General features: G+C 38.3%; 1 protein-coding gene across 1 annotated transcript in view; it reads right to left on the reverse strand.

Moving 5' to 3' along the window:
- Window positions 1-8,081: 8,081 nt before the first annotated feature.
- LOC137992644 (peptidyl-prolyl cis-trans isomerase B-like) overlaps window positions 8,082-8,161 on the reverse strand; it is a 29,867-nt gene continuing 29,787 nt past the window's right edge. The window contains exon 5 of the mRNA XM_068838105.1: window positions 8,082-8,161. This exon is cut by the window's right edge and continues 165 nt beyond it. The gene's annotated coding sequence lies outside the window, so the exon portion shown is untranslated.

The raw sequence follows: 8,161 nt of genomic DNA on the forward strand, positions 1-8,161 counted from the left end.
AATACTGCCGAAGTATTTTTAGCGTGCTTGTAGGTGTCTCAAGGGGCTAGTACACAATTTAAGGATTGTTAAGTTATGCAAGAGCCATTCGAGGCATCTCTTTAAACCCTAGTTTTTTACTTTATTTGCTGTTGTAATTTTCTCTGAGTTTGTGAAACTCTAATGCTGTTTTTTTTAACGCTTTACGCTCGCTGCATCAATAAACGAGATGCCCGCTCCTATTTTGTGTTTTGTGATTATTTAGATTAGATTATAATCGTTTCAGTGTGATTAGAATATAAATCCAGATACTAACACCCCCGGACTGGGATTAACTTCAGTGAACTTTTGTATTTCAAAGCTGTCAGATGCTCAAAGTGCATGGTTAAACTAGTGGTGAAAAGAAGTTGTGATGGAACTTGAAAATGATCAGCATGTCACCCAAGAAGCCAATGTTTTTCAATTCCCTTTTATTATCTTCAGTCTTTCTGGGTTTAGTACTTTGCTAGTAACCACATGTCTTCTCAGGGGGCTATTTACCTAAGCCTTCTACCATGGCACTACAATTATGCACAATACCAAAACAATATCGTGTACTATTAGAGCTACATATCGCGCAAGCACAACTTGAATCTCCTGGCAAACAAAACGCACCTCAGTTGACAATATGGAATAAAGTTCTGTGTTACTGCACTACCACGCGTACGCAATGCGTGCTTATTTAATCTAAAGATGACAGGAATTTTTTCTTTCTGACAAATGATTAATATCAAGTGAAGCTATGATCCTCGCAGTTATGAACGCAATTTTTGCGATTGCGTAGAGAAGTCTGAAAAACTCAGGACTTCAACGGGGTTTGAAACCGTGACCACGCAATACCGGTGCGACGCTCTAACCAACTCAGGTATGAAGCCACTTCATAAGAACATAAGAACCTACAAATGACCAACTGTCAACGTCAGTGGCTTCAAAGCTCAGTTGTTTAGAGCGTCGCACCGGTATCGCGAGGTCACGGGTTCAAACCCCGTTGAAGTCCTGAACTTTTCAGATTTCTGTAAGCAATTGTAAAAATTGCGTTCATAACTGCGAGGATCATAGGTTCACTCGATTTCATATCCGCAGTTCATATATGAACCATTTCATATGTCATTTCATCATTGATTCATTCCTCACGGGAACATTAGAACCCACAAATGACCAGCTCCCAACGTCAGTGGCTTCATATCCGCAGTTCATATATGATCCATTTCATATATCATTTCATCATTAAATGATGAATAGGCTGGTAGCCAGGTTTTTAACCTCAGAAAAAGATCTGTTTCCTCGTATGAAGGTGTGAGGCAAAGGGCCTCTGCTGTAACGACTTCTGGGTGACCCCTTAAATGGTCTTAAGGATCCCCGACTTGAAAAAATTACCTGGAACGCTGCAGTTCAATACCACCCAACTCAGTTCCTTCTGTTTTTGAGTAACACGTACCTCCGGCAACGCAGTGTACACTCATGGAGCGACTAGTTGCTATTTAATTCCAGCTGACAATAAAAATTCGATTGTCATTCCTGAACAAAGGAAGAGCCGATTAAACCACTTTTTAAAAATACGCACCCACTTTAAATAACGCAACGGTTTAGTGCCCAAGGAAAGAATTTGTGGATAATTAACAATAATTAATAATTAGTAGTAATAATAATAATAATAATAATAATAATAATTTATTAGTTGTATGGTCCTATTTACATGTACAGATCAATAGTGCTTTACACTGAATAAAAATTAAAACCTTATATATCTAAATAAAATTTACCGTAGAATTTAATATCCCTAATGTGCAAATACAATATATCTAAGTTAATGATTTCTAAAGCTTCATTAAATAGAAACGTTTTAATAGCTTAATTTTTAAATTTTATCTTAACTCTTAATCAATCTAATTTCATGAGGAAGTGTGTTTCGTAAGTATAGTGCTGCTGCCTGGAAAGACCGAGCTCCAAATGTCTTCAGCATCTTACCCCTAGGGGGCTCTAAGTAAGGACCCTCATTAGATCGAAGACGAGAAGAAGATTTTGATTTAATAGTTAAGATGCTGTTAATATATGACGGAGCTAAATTATGAACCGCTTTAAAAGTAAATAGCATTATTTTAAATTTAATGCGAGCCTGGATTGGAAGCCAATGTAACTCATGTAGAATAGGAGTAATGTGCGAATGCTTTCCAACGTTCATTAGCATTCTGTATGCGTTGTACTTTAGCTATCTGTTCCTTTGAGGCACCATACAAAAGACTGTTACAATAATCTAATCTATTCGTTATAAACACACGAACTTAAGTGCGGAGGCTGTCTTCGTGTAAATATTTCTTAATGCTTCTAATGTTATAAAGATGAAAGAATGCAGAGTTGCAAAAATTTGCTTAGACATGCTTAGGTTAGCGTTAAACCAACGGCCTAGATTTTTAACAACGGAGCTATTATTAATTTTCGAGTTGCCAACGGAGATGCTGATTGGCTGTAGTTAAGATAATTGTAGTTTGGAGCCTATCAAAATCAGTTCAGTCTTAATATCATTGATTAACAGTCTATCATGAATCATCCACGTCCTGATCTTTTCAATACAGTTCTCCATTGCTTGCAAGACTTGGTCTTGAGATGTACTATGAGGTTTCATGGTTCATTTACTTCACACTATTTAGACAAGATAAACAGGTTATAAAATGTGTATGATGTTCAAAGTAGCGAAGGCTTTCTAGTTGACCACCACAGACTCAGATAAAGCTGGGTGTCATCAACATAACAGTGAAGCACTAGAAAGCTCGTGTTCAATGATCTTAAAGAGATTAAAGAGCATGTGGAGTAACTTCTTCCACCAAGTATGAGCTATTACTGGTATGTTGTTTTGTCGCTATTAAAAAATAAAAAGTTATTAAAAAATAAAAAATAAAAAAAATGATAGTCCGAAATATCTTGTATTTGCCACCAATTTTCCTGCGGTACTCACCCCGGTGCACAGATGGCGCACAGCCACAATTGCAGCATTCGCCTTCAATATCGATTTCCTCGTACCCTCCACAACTGTGTCGTGTGCACGGGCCATAGGCAACCTGGGCAGATAAGTAAAATTGTCATAAACCTCGAGTTTTAAGAACAATTTTAAAGTGTCGACGAGAGAAAGAGGAAAACCATGGACAAGTCTACATATTCATTTAAGTCTTGTATTCGAGGGGACTACGATTACAAGGACATTTGGGACGCAGCTATTGGTGAAGTTTTTGACTGTGAGATAGGTTTAATTCTACTTTGCGATACAGGTCAAGATTAGCAGATGGCAAAGATAAAAGCAAAGACCATGTTTGGCCATGTTTTCAAGCCAAATTATCTTGTATTTTGTCAATAAAAAACTTTATTTTGTTTTATTTTGTCACAGCACGAACCAAATAATCCTCGCGATACTCATGCTGTTGCAATAAAACGAATGGAGGGCAAAAGAAAGCGCAAGCAAGTAATCGTCGGCCACGTGCCACACTGCTGGAGAACGGACTAAACGTGATATACACGGCCCATTTAAAATATACAAATTGCGTTTTTTCTAGATATTTTGAGAAGGGACATCTGGAGCCAGGGATGCCGACGAAGCGACGCCTTGCAACAACAATACAAAATAGCGCCTTTTGTAGGCATACTGTAATGAATAGCTGTTTTGGTTGATGGCTCGTTATCTCTTATTTTAATGTCTCAGCCGCTTTTCTCACGGTCAACCATAGGCAGCCCAAGCTCGCGTCACTACAGACAGCCGTTGAGAATTAAACGCGTTATAAGACTTTGTATGGGAAATCAAATACCGTCGATTATAAAGCCTAAAAAATGCTCAATTTAACTTTCATTCATTCATTCCCCATCCCCACAGCGGCTTCTCGTAACCATGGAGGTGTTACGAGAAGCCGCTGTGGGGATGGGGTAAGTGTTATAATGACTGTACCTCATCGGGTGGAGTTAATTTGACCTCGGACCCAAGCTCCGTGTCCTCGTCGGTGATCATAAGCGGTTAAATTCATCAGCTATCGTGGAAATCGAAGCAGAAAATGCTCCTTTCCAGCCAAGTGCGTGGAGTTTTTTGACGACGAAACATTCTCGGAGGTTCGCAAATGATGTGGCTTTAGCTTTGCGTGAAAAAAACTTGGCTGGGATGGATTTTCGAGTCGCAAACCGCCTCTGAGCTGACAACGGTCGGAATCGTAGTGTGCAGCCTTGACTTCGTCTTAGAACATTGAAAACACTGAAAACACAGAATTCCCGAAACGGTGTAATAAGCTCCAAAAGGCACAAGAATACACCAGAGGTGAGTCATTTTTATTCACTTTATTGAATGAAAGTTAAATTGAGCATTTTTTAGGCTTTATAATCGACGGTATTTGATTTCCCATACAAAGTCTTATAACGCGTTTAATTCTCAACGGCTGTCTGTAGTGACGCGAGCTTGGGCTGCCTATGTGGAAACCTGCCTATATCAAATTTGAGGTCGCAAGTACTGAAAAAACCTAATGATAAAATAGCACCAAGCTCTAAAGAGCTATTACGTAACAAAGGCATTATTCTCAAGAAATCAGATAAGGGCAGCACAACCGTATTGATGAGCAGACAAGACAAACTTAACGAGGGTCAAGTTCTTCTTGATGATTTAAGTAACTACCGACCTCTAGACAAACCAATGGTTGAAGCTGCAACCAAGAAAGCTCAACAACTAATTAAATCACTGCTCTCAGAAGGCCACATTAACAAAATGACGGCTATATGGCTCTCCCTTGCGCCTGATCCTCCGCGAATACCAGCGTTTCACACACTTTCACAAACCGACACTTGTCGGTAGACCTATTATCTCAGGGTTTTCCGGCCCTACAGAAAGGATCTCAGCATTTGTATTTCAAAGATACAACAAAAAATCGTGCAGGCCCGTCAACACTTTTAAACTGCAGTTTATAACTAATTTACCAAGAGACAAATAGCCCACATAAGCTTGAGTTAAGCCGCAACATGCTAAAATTCCTACACTGCTTAGTCCACTTTAGTCAAATGACCATGTGAATATGCTAACCAAACACTCACAGAAAATATAAATAATGGCACTTACGTGAGAACGTGCGACACCTCCGCAAGTTCTACACTTGGACGTTCCTTCCATTTTCACAAAGTTTTTACAGCCACCAAATCGGTGCGTAGGATGGTTAATACAGCTTCCACGGAAGATGCCCTCTCTGTCACGTTGAACGGACATAGCTAGCTGATCGGCTGACCGTAGACTATTAGGCCCGACCGTCGACGGTTTACTGTCACGTGGATACTCTTATCTCCTCATTTTCGAAATCAAAAGTGTCATTTGGGAAATCAAAAGTGCCATTTGAGAAATCAAACAGACTCATTTTCGAAATCAAAAAACTCGTTTTAGAAATGAAATGGACAAATTTTGGAAATCAAAAACTCGTTTTAGAAATCAAACGGACAAATTTTGGAAATCAAAAAACCCATTTGAGAAATCAAACGGACATATTTTGGAAATCAAACGTGCCAATTGAGAAATCAAACGGACAAATTTTGGAAATCAAAAAACACATTTGAGAAATCAAACGGACAGATTTTGGAAATCAAAAAACTCATTTGAGAAAAAAAAACGGACAAATTTTGGAAATCAAAAGTGCCATTTGAGAAATCAAACGGGCAAATGTTGGAAATAAAAAGTATCATTCCAGGAATCAAAGGCGACAAATTTTGGAAATCAAAAGTGTCATTTCAGAAATCAAACGCGACAAATTCAAAATCAAAATGGCACAATAGAAACCAAAAAAGATTTTTGCTTTTAATCATAGAAACATAAAGAAAATCAAACAAAACAAGAAAAGAATCAGAAATAGTAAGTTTTATCTATGATACTCTTCGAACACCGTAAATTAGACCTGAAAAACAGTTTATAAGCCTAAGGTTAGCTTTAATGAATGTTTCGGTTTTTTTCTGTATTGGTAAAAGTAAAAGCATAGATCTGTGAACGAGACCTGTGACTTTGTACCTGCTTCTTCTCGTCTATCCCAAATAACGCAGACCGTATTTCCGTTGAAATGCTTACAGTTTCTCCACTTGAGCAATCCAAACAAGTTTCACAGCAGACCACGAGTCATTTAGAAGTATTAGTTGACGTTTCTTTCCGCTCCTGTTAACATGTTAAGCACCGATTAAAGCGGGACGACTCGAAGTCAACACACCATTTATTGGACGGAGGGTCTAAAACAAAGGTCACTCCTTGCAGGTCATTGTTTTACCTTTTGGAAAGTAACCCTAACCCTCAATTTGGCTAACCCTAGGCCTAATTAGGGTTTTTAGGCCTAGGGTTAGCCAAATTGTGTCTTGAGTCACTTTGAGTGACCTGTGTTTTAGACCCGCCGTTTATTGGACAGTCCCTCTCTGAACACAACCCATAATGATCTCTTCCATTACAGTGGGAGGTTCAATGCCCTAACAATGGATGACATTGAGTACGTGTGGTAGTGCAGTAACTTGACACAGTGCTTTAATCCATAACAGTCAACTGAACTGCGTTGTTTTCCATGACGTAATATGCAGCTCTAACAGTACACGATATTGTTATCGTAAATCACTATAGTGCCATGGTAGATGTCTTCGGTAAATAGCCCCCGGAGAAGACATGTAGTTACTAGTAAAATACTAAACCCAGAAAGATTGAAGAAAATAAATGGGAATCGAGGCTGACGTGAAGTTCAACTTCTTTTTCATTAATTAAGCGTGTACTCTGAGCGTCTGACAGTTTCCACGACAAAAGTTCACTGGGAGACCTCCTTTTCCCATTCTCGTATTTCGTTTCCTGAAAATTGCTTTTCTGTACAGTGAATTGGATTTAACGTTTTATCTTCAAGAGTAAATATATTTATTTATTTATTTTATTTATTTTTCTTTTAATTGTACTACATACGATACATGTTACATGATTTACACTTGTACTTACTTCTCACACAATACTTGCACTACATTAACTTGCACTACATACGATACATGTTACAATACCATAACACTAGTCAAATGGAATTATAGTTGATCTGTTTACAACGTAATTGTTTACATTGTTTACATTGCGGGTAGATTTGGATTATTGAATTTAAATTTTGCAGTAACATATCCTGCGAACAGAGTCTTGATCGCTCTGTGAATGTTTACCCCAAACATTTATTTCACTCGTTTCAATGTTAAACAGTCATTCTCAGTTGTATAAACTCTTAGCGCAGATTTTGTTTAGCAATCTTAATATCCTCCTTCTACTTCCCGTCTTCTGATTCTCTTTTAAATTCAATCCCCGATGTCTTTACAAAGCTCCCTGATTTATTGATTGGTCATTAGGAATAACTCGCTTCACTTGTTGGTGGTTGTCATTTCCCTTTAAGTTGTGTCAGTGAGGAGTTGATGTGTGGGGGTGGAACAGCCGCAAAACGTGATTTTTCAGCCTTATTCTTGCACAAAATTTTCTCAACAGCCCTGCAGAGTAAAAGATCGTGAAGAAGTCACCACATTGAAAGCAACAGTTGTTATCCTTGAGTGATTTTTGAAACTACTTGGATTAGGAACACTACAGTTTCACCATATGCAGCTACATTTAACAAATAATCATTCAAATTGTGTACAATAACCATTTTATTGGGCTACGCATCGCTGTATTTCAATTAGGTGAAAACCTTGTCCCTCCGAACCTCCCAAAATACCGTAATGATTACCACACCCAAATTGTCGTTGAACAAACCTATTAATTTTGGTGACTATTGTATTTTGTAAAGGCGTGTTCTTGCGATGGACGGATTAAATAATTATTTTCCCCTTCTCGGGCAGTGATTTTTCCCTCATTTCAGAGGGAAATCGTGACTATTAGAGTTATCAATACAAATGAACTGGCGTCAAGGCAGGGTGCCTGGTTGTCATTCACCACCGAAAAATGTCTTTTCGTAAGTAATGTTAATTGAAAGAAGCTTTTTCCCAAGCGATCACCTAACGATACACTTACTTTTGAGATTAAAGGAAAAGCAGGGGAAGATGAGGGTTAATTAAAAATGCGTCCACCATTTAAAATTTTTTTAGTAGCCTTTATTTAAGAAGAAACACCAACAGTCACATCACGAGAATTTCCACGTCTTGGAGCACA

This window comes from Montipora foliosa, chromosome 2, assembly GCF_036669935.1.
Source record: "Montipora foliosa isolate CH-2021 chromosome 2, ASM3666993v2, whole genome shotgun sequence".
NCBI lineage: Eukaryota > Metazoa > Cnidaria > Anthozoa > Scleractinia > Acroporidae > Montipora > Montipora foliosa.